The sequence below is a fragment of the Panthera leo genome, chromosome B4 (genome assembly GCF_018350215.1).
Source record: "Panthera leo isolate Ple1 chromosome B4, P.leo_Ple1_pat1.1, whole genome shotgun sequence".
NCBI lineage: Eukaryota > Metazoa > Chordata > Mammalia > Carnivora > Felidae > Panthera > Panthera leo.
In genome coordinates, this window is record NC_056685.1 from 45,494,361 (window position 1) to 45,510,523 (window position 16,163).

A 16,163-nucleotide genomic window follows, 5' to 3' on the forward strand; every position below is an offset into this window, starting at 1 on the left:
AATATATGCAAAGCTTATTTTTAGTGCCCTTTACAGATATAAAGTCATGCTGTTCGTTTAGGAACATAAAAATGCATTATGTATAACTTGTTTCACTCATAAAATTATCATGTTTTGTATATTGATATATTTAGACATTGGGAGAACTGAAAAAGAGTTTTATGATTTCTTTCCTGGTTGTTTTCCTGGGCAAAGGGAGTTGGGTTTTTTTGGTTTTGTGTTTTGTTTTTTGTTTTTTAAGTCCTCAGTGGGAAAACTTCTCAGAAATTTCAGAAACTTTTCAGAAATTTTACAGATTTTACAGGGTCTTTACTTCTCCAAAACTGACTATTTTAAGTCCTCAAGTTCTCAAGTCATTGAATTTACATGTGTTCAACCAACCTACTCTATCAAAAGATTAGCACAATCTGGTTTAGTTGTGGTGACCCAGTGTGGAACTTTAGAAAGCCCATTTTGGAAGTCTTGCAAACCTGGAATTCACTCCGCCCTTCAAGGCAAATCTCCTCTGTCCTTCCCAGGGCAGCACTATGGAAAGCACATTTCTGGAAATGAACCAGAAGAGACCACAAGCCATTTAGTTTAGACCCTACATGGGCAGCAATCTTCTCTATATGAGGTCTACAAATGGTTGACTGTCCTTGCTTCTCTCAGAACCAACAGTCTAAGACCTTTATGATTCACATGTATATATATGTGATCATCTGATCAATTTCTGTCTTCCTCACCAGACTGTAGATGTCATCAAGGCAAGAACCAAACATTCTTTGTTATTTTGTCCTCAGCAACAATCAGTGATGGGAGATAGCAGGAAATGTATGCTCACCACCTTCTGAGACACCTCCTTATGGTTAGAATTTCCCTCTGTACACTGAACTCACATTACTCTCCTTACAACATCAACCCACTGGCTGCATTCTGCCCTCCAGGTCTATCCAGACCTTTCACAAGATAGCTCTTTAAATATGTGAAAACCCTGTATCACCGCCAACTCTTCTTTCCTCTAAGCTAAAGATGTGTAGTGTCTTCAGCTGTTCTACAGGTGGCATGACTTTTTAGTTCTTTTGTTATCTTGGATGCTCTTCCCTGAACATACCCTGCACTGGTTCTATAGACCCATGTAGTCAACAAGAAAGCGGGGCAGTTATTGGAATAGAAGTGATTGTATATTCAGTGCTCACCCCCCCAAAATGGTTTCAAGGTCCAGGACTAGGAATTCTATAATTGTTCTTCTCCAGAGAGCTGATTGGCAACCAAGACTTCTAGTGGACCCCTACAATACACCCTCCTCTTCCTCTATGGCAATAGAACCCATGATTTTTATTTGGACAAATAGTTCCCTACACTAAGGGATATGTTTCTGAGCCTCTCATGCAACTAAGTGTTGCCGTATGAAAAAGTTCTTATTAATGCGATGAGTGGGAATGCACTGGACAGCCTTTGAGAACCTTCTCTAAGAGATAACATATCTGTATTCTTTCCCCAGCTTCTTTATATTTCTTCTATTTTTTTTTTTTTCCTAGAATGTGAATGCCACCATCTTGGACTGAGTCCACAGTCCCACAGAGCTGAGCAATAAGATAGAGAGATTGTGGATCCCTGACATGAAGGAATGTTCTGGACTAAGACTTTTATGTTTGAAAGAGAAATGACCTGGGGCGCCTGGGTGGCTCAGTCGGTTAAGCATCCGACTTCGGCTCAGGTCATGATCTCACAGTCCGTGAGTTCGAGCCCTGCGTCGGGCTTTGTGCTGACAGCTCAGAGCCTGGAGCCTGCTTCAGATTCTGTGTCTCCCTCTCTCTCTGACCCTCCCCTGTTCATACTCTGTCTCTCTCTGTCTCAAAAATAAATAAACATAAAAAAAAAAAAAAAAGAAAGAGAAATGACCCGCTATCGTGTTTATACCACTATTATCCTGGGGTTTTTGTCATGCACAGCCAAACCTAATCTTAACTGATAGTCTACCCCTTAGTCTTCAACCTTATCCAAGTAGCATTGTTACTGAAGCAGAATATAATGCAATTAAACACAACATTGCAAGCTGATAACTTTGCTACCTTGTCAGGGCAGGGAGGGAGACCAAGAGCATGACATCCTTTCTCAGAGGGTATCTATGACTTGACCGGAAAGAGCTTCTAGGAGCTGACTCTCTGCCTAGTAATAATAATAATAATAATGATACAAAGAAAAAAATGCAAGACGTTCCACCATACATGAGGAAAGCATAGATGACATGTTACAAAAGAGGATAGGCTATTTTTCTTCTTCTCTTTCCAGTAAAGTTTTGCAATCTAATGCTTGATTTCAAAATTACTTAATGAGTCAACAATGCAGCCTTCAGATAGAGTAGGCCAATCAACGAATCCTGGAAGGCCTGTAGAGATGTTCACGCAGAGGCCAGTGAGAAGGTAAGCAGCAGGAACACCCCACTGCTGAATATGCCACTGAGGCCAGGGCAAATACCAGCTTAGAAGACTCCCCATCTTCATGGGTAGAGGTGATGGGCCCCCCAAAGACTAGAATTTCAGCTTCCATGTGCCATTTCTTTACTTAATGCCAGTCATTTGGTATATCTTGTTAAAATTAAACTTCCATTACGAAACCATACAGATGGCAAACGTAGTAGCAAGAGGCTAATTAGCAGGTTATAGTAGCTTCGTATTTTAAAATATTCCCAAGTGTAATGCCTCCATTTAAAATGTCAAAACATCACAAAAGATCATCATCTCCCACTAATACTGAGAACATGCTAGAAAAGCCACTAATGATAGTTTAAAAACTCACCAGAGAGCTGAGGACACAAATCTAAACAAAGCAAATTCCAGAAGGCGATAAACACTTCCTAGGAGAGAAGAGGCTATGGCTTCCTTCATCTCTGGGATGGTAAAGATGAGTAATCTGCCATGGAGAGAGGGGGAGAAACCATTCAAATTTTTTATACACTTTTAGCTATGTGTGAGCGAACTCAAAAGATGAGAATGCCAATGGGCTCTAGTCACAGAGCAAGTTGGCACCTACTTAATATCTCCACGGGCCTTCATTGAGTGCAGGCAAAAAGCCAGGGGCAGGGCAAGAGACCTGAGAGAGAGGGGCCCCTGGGTGGCTCAGTCAGTTAAGTGTCTGACTCTTGGTATCAGCTCAGGTCATGATCTCACACTTTGTGGGTTAGAGCCCCACATCAGGCTCTGTGTTGACAGAGTTCAAAGCCTGCTTGCGATTGTCTCTTTCCGCCCCTCCCCTCTCTCTCTCTCAAATAAATATAATAAAAAATGGTAATAATAAATACATAAATAATTTACTTATATAGGAATAATAAATATATTTTAAAAATAAATATAATAAAAATAAAGTAAAATAGAAAAAGAGACCTGAGAGAGATTCACACATCAGCCCCATCTCTTATCCCAGCAAACGGCACAGAGCTTTTTCCAAGCCCAAAGCAGCAGCCTGCTAAAGGCTGAGAGCAGGGCTGGAGAGTTGAGGGAACGCATCCAAGGCCCACTCAGACCTTACCAAGTGCTCTGAGGGCAGTGACCTTCCTAAGGTTGGAGGTAGGCTGGAGAGCTAGAAGAAATTCCTCTCGAGTCCCCCAGGCCCTCACGGATTACAAGGCAGATTCTTCCAAAAGCTGGAGACAGCAGCAGAGCAAAAAGCAATACCTCTGGGGCATCTGAGTCTTTACCAGCTCTACTGCACTGGCCTTCTGGAGGCTGGGGGAAGCACAGGAAAGCTGAGAGGAATCCTTGAAAAATACTCTTGAGTCTTCCCCGAGAGCACTGCCAAGGGCAGTGAAGCCAGGTGAAGGGAGATCTCCTGAGGAACCAAAAACTAAAGGAACAGAAGGCAAGGAAGACTCCCAGACATACAAAAAAGCTGGCAGCTGGCTATAAAATACCAGGAGAGCAGGAGTCTACCAGTGTTCCAATCCCGGGCACTCCGGAAAGGAAAGTCCTGCTCCTGCCCTAATCCTGAAGGAAATGGGGGGGTGAGTTGAATCTAACTAAAAGTACCACAAAACCTAGACCCAGTTCAGCGAGACTAGATCCACCCAGCCTCCACTGGGGTTTGACAATATGAACAATAAATTGCACCCCCTGCCCCCTGGTCAGTACTGCCCATCATGCCCTCATCCCTTATAGGTCGTCCGTTCAGGAAGACAGCTATGAAATGAATCCCATGTTTGCATTTCCTTGTCTCTTCTGATCAGTACAGACTTTCAGAGTCCTTTCTCTCAGTGGTGACATTAAAAAAAATTTTTTTAATCCTTATTTGTATTTGAGAGAAAGAGAGAGACAGAGTGAGAGCAGGGAAGGAACAAAGAAGGAAACACAGAATTTGAAGGAGGCTCCAGGCTCTGAGCTGTCAGCACAGAGCCCAACGCAGAGCTTGAACTCACAAAACAAGAGGTCATGACCTGAGCTGAAGTCAGATGCTTAACCCACTGAGCCACCAGGTGCCTTTCAGTGGTGACATTTCTTAAAATCTTATGTTTATTTATATTTGAGAGAGAGAGAGAGGGTGCACACAGTGGTACATTTGCAAGGGAGGGGCAGAGAGAGAGGGAGACAGATGATGCAGGGTTCAAACTCACAGAGCATGAGATCATGACCTGAGCCAAAGGCTGATGCTTAACTGACTGAGCAACCCAGGTGCCACAGTGGTGACATTTTAAAACAAGGAGTGAGTTGTGTGTAGAAGACAGTCGGGAGGTATATCCCCCAAAACATAGTTATCTGTGGGTGGTTATCTATGAGTGGTACATTTATGGGTGATTTTTATTTTCTTCTTTTGGTTTATTATGTTTAATGATTTTCCCTAAAAAACTAACATTGCATGGGTAGTTTTTAAATGTTTTTGTGTGTTTATTTATTTTTGAGACAGAGAGAGACAGTGCATGAGCAGGAGTGGGGCAGAGAAAGGGAGACACAGAATCTAAAGCAGGCTCCAGGGACTGAGCTGTCACCAGAAAGGCCTACGTGGGGCTCAAACTCCTGGGGCTCGAACTCATGAACCGTGAGATCAGGACCTGAGCCGAGGTCGGACACTCAACCAACTGAGCCACCCAGGGGCCCTTGAATGGGTAGTTTTTAAATATTTAAGAGAGATAAACCTAGTACATAATGTTTTAAAAATAACTATTTACAAAGGACAAAGGTAAACAAAATCAAAATCAAATGATAGCTGGGTCCTATGAGTTCTAATCACAAGGAAAACGTTTTTTTCCTTTTTCCTTTCTTTTCTTTTTATTGCATCTATATGAGAAGATGGATATTAGCTGAACCAACTGTGGTAATCATTCCGCAATATATGTAAAGCAAACCATCGTGCTATATGCCTTAAACGTATACAGTGATGTATGTCAATTATTTCTCAATAAAACTGGAAGAAATAAAAAACTAAAGGTGAATAAGAAGAAACATGGTAGCTGGGGGAAATATCTGCAACACATAATGATTCATATTTAACTCAATACAATAGAACAGACAAGGCCCACAAAAGGAAATCCAAACGGCCAATAAGCATATGAAAAAACATTTATCCTCACTAGTAGGTAGGGAAATGCAAAATAAAATAATAGGGAGATGCCACTTTTCCCACCCTTCAGATTGAGAATTTTTTTTGGTTTCTCATGTAAAAACCTAGAACATTCTGTGCTAGCAAGCACTCTCACACATTGCCATTAGAATGGGAATTACTACACTTTTCTGGAAAGCAAGCTGGCCATAGCTTTTAAAATTTTACAGACACATGACCTTTGACCCAGCAACCCCACCTTTAAGAATAGGTCCTATTGGTGGGCGCCTGGGTGGCTCGGTGGGTTAAGCGTCCGACTTCAGCTCAGGTCAAGATCTCGCGGTCCGCGAGTTCGAGCCCCGCATCGGGCTCTCGGCTGATGGCTCAGAGCCTGGAGCTTGCTTCCGATTCTGTGTCTCCCTCTCTCTCTGCCCCTCCCCCGTTCATGCTGTGTCTCTCTCTGTCTCAAAAATAAATAAACGTTAAAAAAAAAAATTTTTTTTTTAAACAAACAAAAAAAAAAAGAATAGGTCCTATGGGGGGGAGGGAGAGTTCGAGTTCATAACAATCTATTTTTTTTAAGTTTATTTATTTATTCTGAGAGAGAGTGTGCACAAGCAGGGGAGAAGCACAGAGAAAGAGAGAGAGAACCTTAAGCAGGCTGCATGCTGATAGCCAGGTTCACAGGGCTGGATCTCACAAACCATGAGATCATGACCACAGTCAAAACCAAGAGTCAGATGCTTAACCAACTAAGCCACCCAGGCGCTCCCATAATGATCTATTTTAAAGAATAATTATTGCAGCATTATTCCTAAAGGTGGAAATCTGGAAACCTCCTGAATATTCGCCAAATGGAGATGAAATAAATGCTGGTAGATCTATACCACGGATTACTATGAAGCTATTAAAGAGTGTGGCTTGGCTATTTTCATCTGGAGGGTTATCCGTGGCATAAAATTGTATACAGTGTTTTCCCAATTTTAAAAAGTCACAATAATATGTTACGGTGTTAACTTGGGGAAGATGTAAACAGATACACAATAGGTCGTCACTGGTTACTTTAGAGGAGCAGAGGTAGAAATTCAGAGGAGAAAGATGCTTGTTTTTTTTTTTTTCTTCTTTCTTCATATTATTTTACTAGTTACAGAGAACATGTGTGAATTTTCTAATTTGGGAAATGGAATTTAATGGAAGATTTTAAAAACTGACGAATATGTGCCACGCATTCTTATCTCTCTGGAACAACACAGACTCAAGATCAGTCTCCCTCCAGATGATGGAATGAATTCATCCTCTTCTGGAATGATTTACAGTCAATAAGTTTCCTCAGGTAGCCTGACTGTCAGGCTGGTCTTTTGAGAGATGATATGTTTACACTTTCATTTCTGGAAGAGGGTGACAGTCTAGTCTTTCCATCATGAGGCTAACTGGACCTAGCATCTCTGTCTGAGTCATGCCATGCTACCACGCACATCCCGTTAATTCAAGGAAGGCTGTGTTATGGTTCCTTCAGAAGGAGTTATCAATAGGGGCGCCTGGGTGGCTCAGTCGGTTAAGCGTCCGACTTCGGCTCAGGTCACGATCTCGCGGTCCGTGAGTTCGAGCCCCGCGTCAGGCTCTGGGCTGACGGCTCAGAGCCTGGAGCCTGTTTCCGATTCTGTGTCTCCCTCTCTCTCTGCCCCTCCCCCGTTCATGCTCTGTCTCTCTCTGTCTCAAAAATAAATAAAAACGTTAAAAAAAAAATTTAAAAAAAAAAAAAAGGAGTTATCAATACTTGGCAAGAAAGAAGGGATGTTCCCAAAAATGAACATGGGATGAAGACTGGAGGACCATTCCAATAGGATCTTCTTAGTTCCTCCTCATCTAGTACCAATCCCTTTGTTTACACTAGCCACCACGATACTTCAGTTGGATCAAACAGCTGTACAACTGGTAAGGATTTAACGCGTCACTGCGTTTGCCTATTATGCTTCCCTGTATCTCTTCTAAGGATGCCAACGGCTGCCATACGCCCATTAGTTACAAAGGGCTTATAGCTGCCATAACCATCCAGTTGAACTTGGCATCAAGACCTTAATTAGGAGAAAGAAATCAAGGGACCTCTGGGTGGCTCAGTCGGTTAAGTGTCCAACTCTTGATTTCAGCTCAGGTCGTGATCTCTTGGGTTTATGAGATCGAGCCCTGCATTAGGCTCCATGCTAAGTGTAGAGTCTGCTTAGGATTCTCTCTCTCTCCCTCTCTCTCTGCCCCTCCCCGCTTGCTCTCAATCTCTCTCCACATAAATAAATAAACTTAAAAAAAAGAGAGAGAGATAAAAAAAATCAAGGGAAACTCTAGTTGAAATCTGCTCTGTCTTTGTATGGGAAAAAAATATATGTGGGCCTAACACTGGTCAAACCTCTCTCAAAACTATGGAATCCTGAGGGAAAACAGTGGTATTATTCTATTTGTTTCTTTCCCAGGGATAAGGAGCAAAAATCATTTTTCTCTGCTTTTTAGTAATCACCAAATCAAATGGCCCAAGCCTTTTTTATTGGCCAACACGGAACCACTGCCAGATTCCTATTTGATAAAGTCATTCACTGTATTGTGTGTGGGTCCTGTGCCTTTCATCTGGGGACAGAGGCTGGAAGAAAAGAAAAGTCATAGACTTTTACTGGTCTGGGAATGGTTAGGTGCTAAAATGGGGGCCTCTGATGAGTCATCAAGCACCTGCTGGGAGGCAAAGATCATTTGAACACGAATTTTTCTTATATGCTTGCTAGTTTCAGGAAAACATTTACACCTATACTTCTCTCCCATGGATCAGCAGCACATTACAAAACTGCTGCTCATACCAACCTTCTCCTCCAGGCAGTGTCTACTGAAGAGAGGAGCAGGAGTTTGGAGTTAGCCCAGCTGCCAGCCAGCCTTCAGGAAAGAACCCATGCCTTCTCTTCATCTGCGTGTTCTCAACTTACCCCAGATGAGAAAGTCAGAGGATCCCCAAGAACGACAAGAGCCTAGAACTGGTGCCCCTGGGTTCACATATAGACAATTGTGATTTGCCTCCTTAACATTCATCTTCCCTTCTTCTGCCAATGGCTCCAGCCTTTTGTCAGAGGACCCACCGCTCCTTCAATCAAATCATTGCGTTCTCTGGCCACAATGAGCACATAATACAAAGGCACCAATGAGATGAAATGGAACTTTGGCTGAGACTTCTGGAAAAGGGACCTGATGTCTTTTCCACCCCACTCCTCGAGAGTTGAAGGTGAGAGGAGTGAGGCCTGGAGCCATGTAGCCATGGCAACCCTGAAGGGCATACCTCTGAGAATGGGGCTTGTTGGAGGTGAACACAGCCAGGGTGTGCACAGAGAGAAAGAGGGTGTGATAGCAGCACAGTGGTAACAAGTAGCCCCTGGAACCTGGAACACAAATTCTTCTTTTTTTTTTTTTTTTACACCCTTTAGGGTAAGATTGTTTTTGTCACTTGCAATAGAAGCATCCTGGCTGAGAAGACATGAGATGGCAAAGAACCATGGGTCAATATGAGGACAGCCACGTGTTCCCTCTTTCCATTTAAAATTTCCACGCACTTTGCTTAGGAAATTTCACATGCCTGAGGAAGGTGTTACATTCTCACCCGGGGAGGGGCCCCTTCCAGGCTGGTTTGCCTTCTGTAGGAGATATTATTTTCCTGGATAAGAAACCTTGGTGGGAAGTCAACTGTGTTGTTTACTGTCATTTTAATTTTGTTCTTATTAATTATAACTCATCTCTCGACATTCAGAGAGTATTCAGTTGATCCATCATGGGCAGGAGGTTTGTTCTTCCCAGTCTTAGACAGAGTTGTGCTGTGAGTCATCCACATTCTCATATGGCCCCCATGGTGACAATGACACACTACTGCACAGTGGCTTATCCAAATCCTCCCTAGTCCTCCTGTGTGGTTTAATTAAATTGGTCACTCTGTACCAGCCACTTAAAAAAGACAGGGTATTGAGGGTTGCAAGCAAACAAACAAGAAGAAGAAAATATAGAAAGGTATTGCTGTATTCTTCCACTCAGGTCTCAGGGCAAAATATTCTTCAAATCTGGTATTCCTTGCTCAAGATAAATGAAGCATGAAGATGCTAATGACCACCCCCCCTCAAGTTATGATTTGGCTATTAATAGCCTTCCTCCTCCCTCCCTCTCTCTCTGTCTCCTTCTTTCTCTCTCTCTCTCTCTCTCTTTCTTTCTCCCCCTTTTCTTTCTTTCTTTCTTTCTTTCTTTCTTTCTTTCTTTCTTTCTCTCACTTGCCTTCTATTTGTGGAAGAAGTTATAAATATCATGTTGGGTCTTAAGGTATTATCCAACCAAACAAGGTATGTGCACCAAAGCATTCACCCCGACCAGAACTCACAACTTTCAGAATGTTTTCACACCATCATGGTGGCTAGGAGATGGCCAGCTTTGGGAGAATCCCTCTTTCCATGGTCATGATATCAGAAAAGGGACACCTTTCACTGACTGGTTTTTTCATAAGATCCAAAGAGAGGAATTGAGAGCTAATTGTTATTAGATGCACTGAGGTATCTGTGTCTTCAAGAAGAGAATTTTTGGATGAGCCAGGTCTTCATAAGTGGGACCAAATAACTGTAAAATGAGTAATCATTGATTTCAAAGTCAAACCAGACTTCATACCAACACCAAATATGACCAGTGTGGCTTTTCCTTCACCTTTCTCCAGGGGTAAAAGTCTAAGAATATTTTGTGGGAAACTCCTGGTCTAATGTAACCTGGTCTAATCTCCCAAACAGACACTTATATTCCCTCTTCCTTACTTTCTCAAGGTGAGATGATTACAAACAGAACTTAAATCTCACACATGTTGGAAAGGTGGAAGGTGAGGCCACACAAGAGGACAAAGGTTCCAACACGTCTTACTGGCTTAAATTCCAGGAGAATATGCTCTAGATGATTTCTTGCATCTGAACTTATGATTGCATTACAGGAGAGCACATCAAAAAAATAAAACCAAACTATGACATAAAGGAAAATAAAGAAATATTAATAAAACAATCTGAGAAATTATAGCCAATGAACATCAATACACCAAGAACTAAAACAGACTCCTTTCCAAAATCAGAAATCTTACATCAGCAAAATATATATACTTGTAAAAAAAAAAAAGAAAGTTGAAGGGATCAGAACTCAGATTTTCTTTAAACTCCAAAATTAGATCAGGGACTCTGGCGGCTCTATTTTTTGATGATGTCCATTAAAGTGTGTGTGTGTGTGTGTGTGTGTGTGTGTGTGTGTGACACAGCATTGGCAGTACAAGTAAACAGGCCAAAGTAGAAATTCAGAATTCTAAGACCTAAGTCATTCTTATGTCATTATTTTCATTTGGGAAATAACAATTAAGTTAATGAAAATACAGCAAAAGTATTAAAACATATCTGTTTTTTTTTTAAAACTATAACATTTTTAAAAATCACATATATTCTGTATCATTCAACTATGGAATTTATTATGCTCACCCTCATATGATTCATCATAATATTTTATATGATTTGTGTAGTATCTACCCCCAAAATGTATACTATCATCCCCATTTTTGCAGAGGAGGAATTATCTGATAAGAAGTTACATAGCCAGGATTCAAACCCAGGTCTTTCTGACTCCAAAATTCATGGTTAATTATACAATGTTACTTACCTCTTTTCAAAATATTTCAATCTGTCTTAGAAAAACCCAGCCCATTAGGGGCCAAGGGAGAAGCTAGGAACCCCATTATTCATGGCCTTATGAAAAAGTAAGGAATCTTCTCTTACGAGGGGCTCCCTGAGAAGAACCTCACCTACCATCAACAAGACCACACTATCTGCAATGCCATCAGCCCCACAACTGCTGGAGGAATCCTGGTCCTGCTCCCATCTTGAATATACTCCAGTCTAACCATCTACTTGTGGCCTCTAGTATTCCTCCATGATTTCCTGACCAGGAAAATCCACAGTATTTCCATAGTACTTTCCTCTTGTTCAAAGCATCCTATGGGGCGCCCGAGTGGCTCAGTCGGTTAAGTGTCCAACTTCGGCTCAGGTCATGATCTCGCAGTTTGTGAGTTCGAGCCCATGTCGGGCTCTGTGCTGACAGCTCAGAGCCTGAAGCCTGCTTCGGATTCTGTCCCCCTCTCTCCCTGCTCCTCCCCTGCTCACACACTGTCTCTCTCTCAAAAATAAATAAGCATTAAGAAAAAAAAAAAAGCATCCTTGTTACTCTCTTAGGAGAATCTACCTTGTTCCTGTTCTGATTTGGTCATCCTCATCTTGGTTTCCCATCCTGATTATTTCCTTTCTTTGGGTTGCTTTGACAAGTTACTAGCAATTCCAACTAAATTAGCTGCCCCCACCTCCATCAAGTCTTTATGTTCACAAGTAACACCCACCAAACTCCACCTGCCCTCAAGCTAGACCTCCCAAGGTCCATGCTGACTCAGTCTGGGTACTAGGTTAAGGTCATAATCCAACTTGTTTCCTCTCTCCCTCCAACATCCAAAGATGTTTTGTAATGTCGTAAAAAAACAAATAAGAAATTATAGCCTTATGATTTAAGTTTAATGTCTATTTATTAAAAAAACTATGAGAATATTCAGATTAAAACAATAATGCAATGTAAAACAAAAACAATAAAGATGAGTAATAAAATCGATAGATATTATTCTAACATCAAGAAGCAAATTGTAACAAAAAATAAATAAAATTAAACCACACCAAAGGCAGTAGTTCATGAGGAGGAAGAGAGGGATACATTTCAAGTAGAAGTAATGATAAGTAATAAGCTCTTGGATCATTTGATAATCCAATAAATCAGGAGAGGTGAATCATAGGAATACGTTGAGAAAAGATTTAAATTTCTTGCTGATTTGACACAAAATACTGGCATGGATGACGATGACATAAAATTCATAATGTACCAGGAAAATGAGGACATAGATGTCATCAATTCAAAGAGTATTTAAGATAGAAACTTACCAGAAATTCTCAAGTGCCCTGAAATCTTCCAGCTCCTATCTGAAAGAAACATGATAGTGATTTGCCAATTTGGGCAATGCTAAACATTTTCTTGGCATTGCCAATCACAAATTGTGAAGCTGGTAGAAATGTGTCTAAGTTATCAGTAATAAAAATAAATTTTTTCATCAACTGTGCTCGATAAAAGACTGAATAATCTATTCTCTCTATAGAAAATATCACAAAATTGCTGTCATTTGAAAACACCAAGAGTACATAGCTAAAATAAATGTTTAAACAAAATTATAAAGATGTGTCAAGCAGCTAATGAAAATATTATTGTGGGGGCGCCTGGGTGGCTCAGTCGGTTAAGCGTCTGACTTCGGCTCAGGTCATGATCTCGTGGTCCGTGGGACAGCTCAGAGCCTAGAGCCTGCTTCAGATTCTGTGTCTCCCTCTCTCTCTGACCCTCCCCTGTTCATGCTCTCTCTCTCTCTGTCTCAAAAATAAATGTTAAAAAATTTTTTTTTAATAAAAAAAGAAAATATTATTGTGATAATTTCTGTTCTCATTCTAGAGAAATGCATTCACTTTTCATTCCTAATTTTATATTCTTTTACTTAAAATTTGCTCTAAAAATTATCAAAGTTTCAACCCTGCAATCCCTGAATCCATCCTCACAGTGGGATCTTGGGTTTTTCCCTCCCTCCCTTCCTCTTTTTTTTTTTTTTTTTTAATGTTTATCTATTTTGAGAGAGAGACTCCCAAGCAGATTCTGTGCTGTCATCACAGAGCCTGACAGGGCTCAAACTCACAAACCGTGAGATCATGACCTGAACGGAAATCTAGAGTCAGACGCTTAACTGAGCCACCCAGGCACCCCGCTCCCTCCCTCCCTCTTTAGGTGAACTCAAGACTGCCCTTTTTTCAGACAGACAGACAGACAGACAGAGAGTGGCCAGGACAGAACCAAAGTGTAGTAGAATGTCATACAGATTTGTTCACTAACAACTATAAAGCTCACGATGGGCACCTGGGTGCCTCAGTTTGTTAAGCTTCCAACTTCAACTCAGGCAAGATCTCACGGTCTGTGAGTTCAAACTCCACGTCAGATTCTGTGCTGACAGCTGAGAGCCTGGAGCCTGCTTCAGATTCTGTGTCTCCCTCTCTCTTTGCTCCTCCCCTTCTCACACTCTTTCTGTCTCTGAAAAATGAATAAACCTTTAAAAAAATAAGGGGGGGGGGGTTGTCCCTGGGTGGCTCAGTAGATTGGGTGTCCAACTTCGGCTCAGGTCATGATTTCGCGGCTTGTTGAGTTAGAGCCCCTCATCAGGCTCTCTGCTGACAGCTCAGAGCCTGGAGCCTGCTTCTGATTCTGTCTCCCTATCTCTCTGCTCCTCTCCTGTTCACGCTCTGTCTCTCCCTCTCTCTCAAAAATAAATAAACATTAAAAAAAATTTTTTAACTAAATAAAATAAATACCTTTTTTAAGAAAAACTATAAAGCCCACGAAATGCAAAGCACTCAGATTCCAGAGACTGCTGTTTTCGCCAAATCACCTATGAACGCCACAGGTAGAAAAGCTAGATCGAACACATTCAACTGTTTTTTTAATTGTTCAGTTTTATCAAAAGTATATATTCTGCTGGTATATGTCAGCAGAGTAAACACAGGGCTCCCCTTCCTGCTTGTTGAAAACGCAGGTGACTGGGTAGACTTCCCTGCTTGGGGGAGGGTGTGGGAATCCGCTCAGTCTAATTTGGAGGATGTTATTTGTTCAGACTCTGGTCTCCTAAGAAAAAGTTCCTTGTGCCTTGAATAGGCATTCATTGGTACATTAGACAAAGTCAAACAAACTAAAACTAAAATAGTTCCACCACAGAGAGAGCGATCCTTTTATTTCATTATTCCTTTGGCTCTTAGTTGCCCATGGTTGGATCTCAAGAATTGTCTCTCATATTTCATTACATTTAAAGTGCAAAGCTTCTCCAAAACATGTAGCCCTATATTTATTTGTTTCATTGATTTTTCACATTAATCTGATTTTATTCAGCAAGTGTTGGTGGAGAGGCTTCCAGTGGGAGGGGCCCTGCCCTGGGCACCAAGAAATTCCCTGAGAGATGGGAAGGAAGGATGCTTTCCCCAAACATGTGTCAAGGTGATAAATGCTCTCCAGTGATAAGATCAAACTGTTGAGAGAACAGACAAGAAGGAGCAATTAATCCTGCCTGGGCCAACTTGGAAAAGCAAAGTGGATTCAAAGTGTGGTTTGTGGCTCCCAAGGGCTCCAGACAGGAGTCTCTGGGGGTCTGCTGGGACAGTGGGGAGGTAAGGGGCAAGGCTCCAGGGCTGCCATTATTGCTTTAACAAAAGTACATCTCCTTGTATCTGTCTTATTGATTGTAAGTCTGCATTCAACTCCTGAGACAAAAAGCTTCTGCTTTTAAAAAAAATAATTTTTTGGGGGGTGTCTGGTGGCTCAGTCAGTTGAGCATCAGACTTCGGCTCAGGTCATGATCTCACAGTTCGTGAGTTTGAGCCCCACACCGGGCTCCGTGCTAATGGCTCAGAGCCTGGAGCTTGCTCCAGATTCTGTGTCTCCCTCTCTTTCTCTCTCTCTGCCCTTTCCCTGCTTGAGCTCTGTCTCTCTCTCTCTCAAAAATAAATGTTTTTTTAAAAGTAAAATAAATAAATAATGAAGAAAAAATTTTAATTACTAAATAAGATGTCCTTTGATCTGAGCTTTGAAGATTAAAGAATTTATCCAAGTAGAGGTCAATCTTGGGGTTTTGGCTCCCTTCAGATGTTAAAATTTCCAAGTCCACATGGTTAGCCCTAGTCTTTCTCCTAATTCTAGTATTCTCCTTCTTCAACCCATCCTCTAGTCTCCAGACCACATTTTAGAACCTTTGATGGCTCCTCATTGCCTACTAGTCAAAGTCCAACCTCCCTGACATAGGTCACAAAATCCTTCCCAACTGAGCTCCAAATGCCCTCCAAAATTCATTTTCCTCCACTTACCCAAAGATATTTTTGGGAGACAATTCTCCATGGGTCTCCCACATTTCAGCACTTCTTGAGAACAGAGGTGCCGGCAAATTTTGTTCCAGCTACCTTTTCAAGAATGTTTGTGTAGTGAGCAGCTTGGTAAACAGAGATAGTGTCTCTGTCCAGAGTGGAGAGAAGGTTTGTTGGCTTTTTAGTACAATAAAGATAATTATCTCCCTCCAGGACAAAGATTGGGTAGGTTGGGTTGCAGTCCATTATGAGAGATTGGGGCTTCCTAAGCTTGGGGTTCCTCAAACCCACTGAGTGTAGCATCCATCTGGGCCACTCTGCATTGCCACAGTGGGACTTGGGGAACAAGGAAAGCCAATGCAACAATGAAGCTCATGATTCTGGCTGTACTGGGAGAAACAAAATCCTTGATCTCTCACTCAGGAATCTCACGTCTTCTGCCAGCATCCATATAACTCTGACATAGTAGCTGTTAGCTTACAAGCAATTTAAAATCTCAGATCCTTCAGTTCTTGAAAGGCCCCCATATCAGTTAGGACTAAACTAAGTCACAGTGCAGTAGCAAATGGCCCACAAATCCCAGTGGCTCACAACAGAAGTTTGTCTCTTGCTCATCCTTGTGTCCCTAGCAGATCAGCTGGTGGCTCTGCT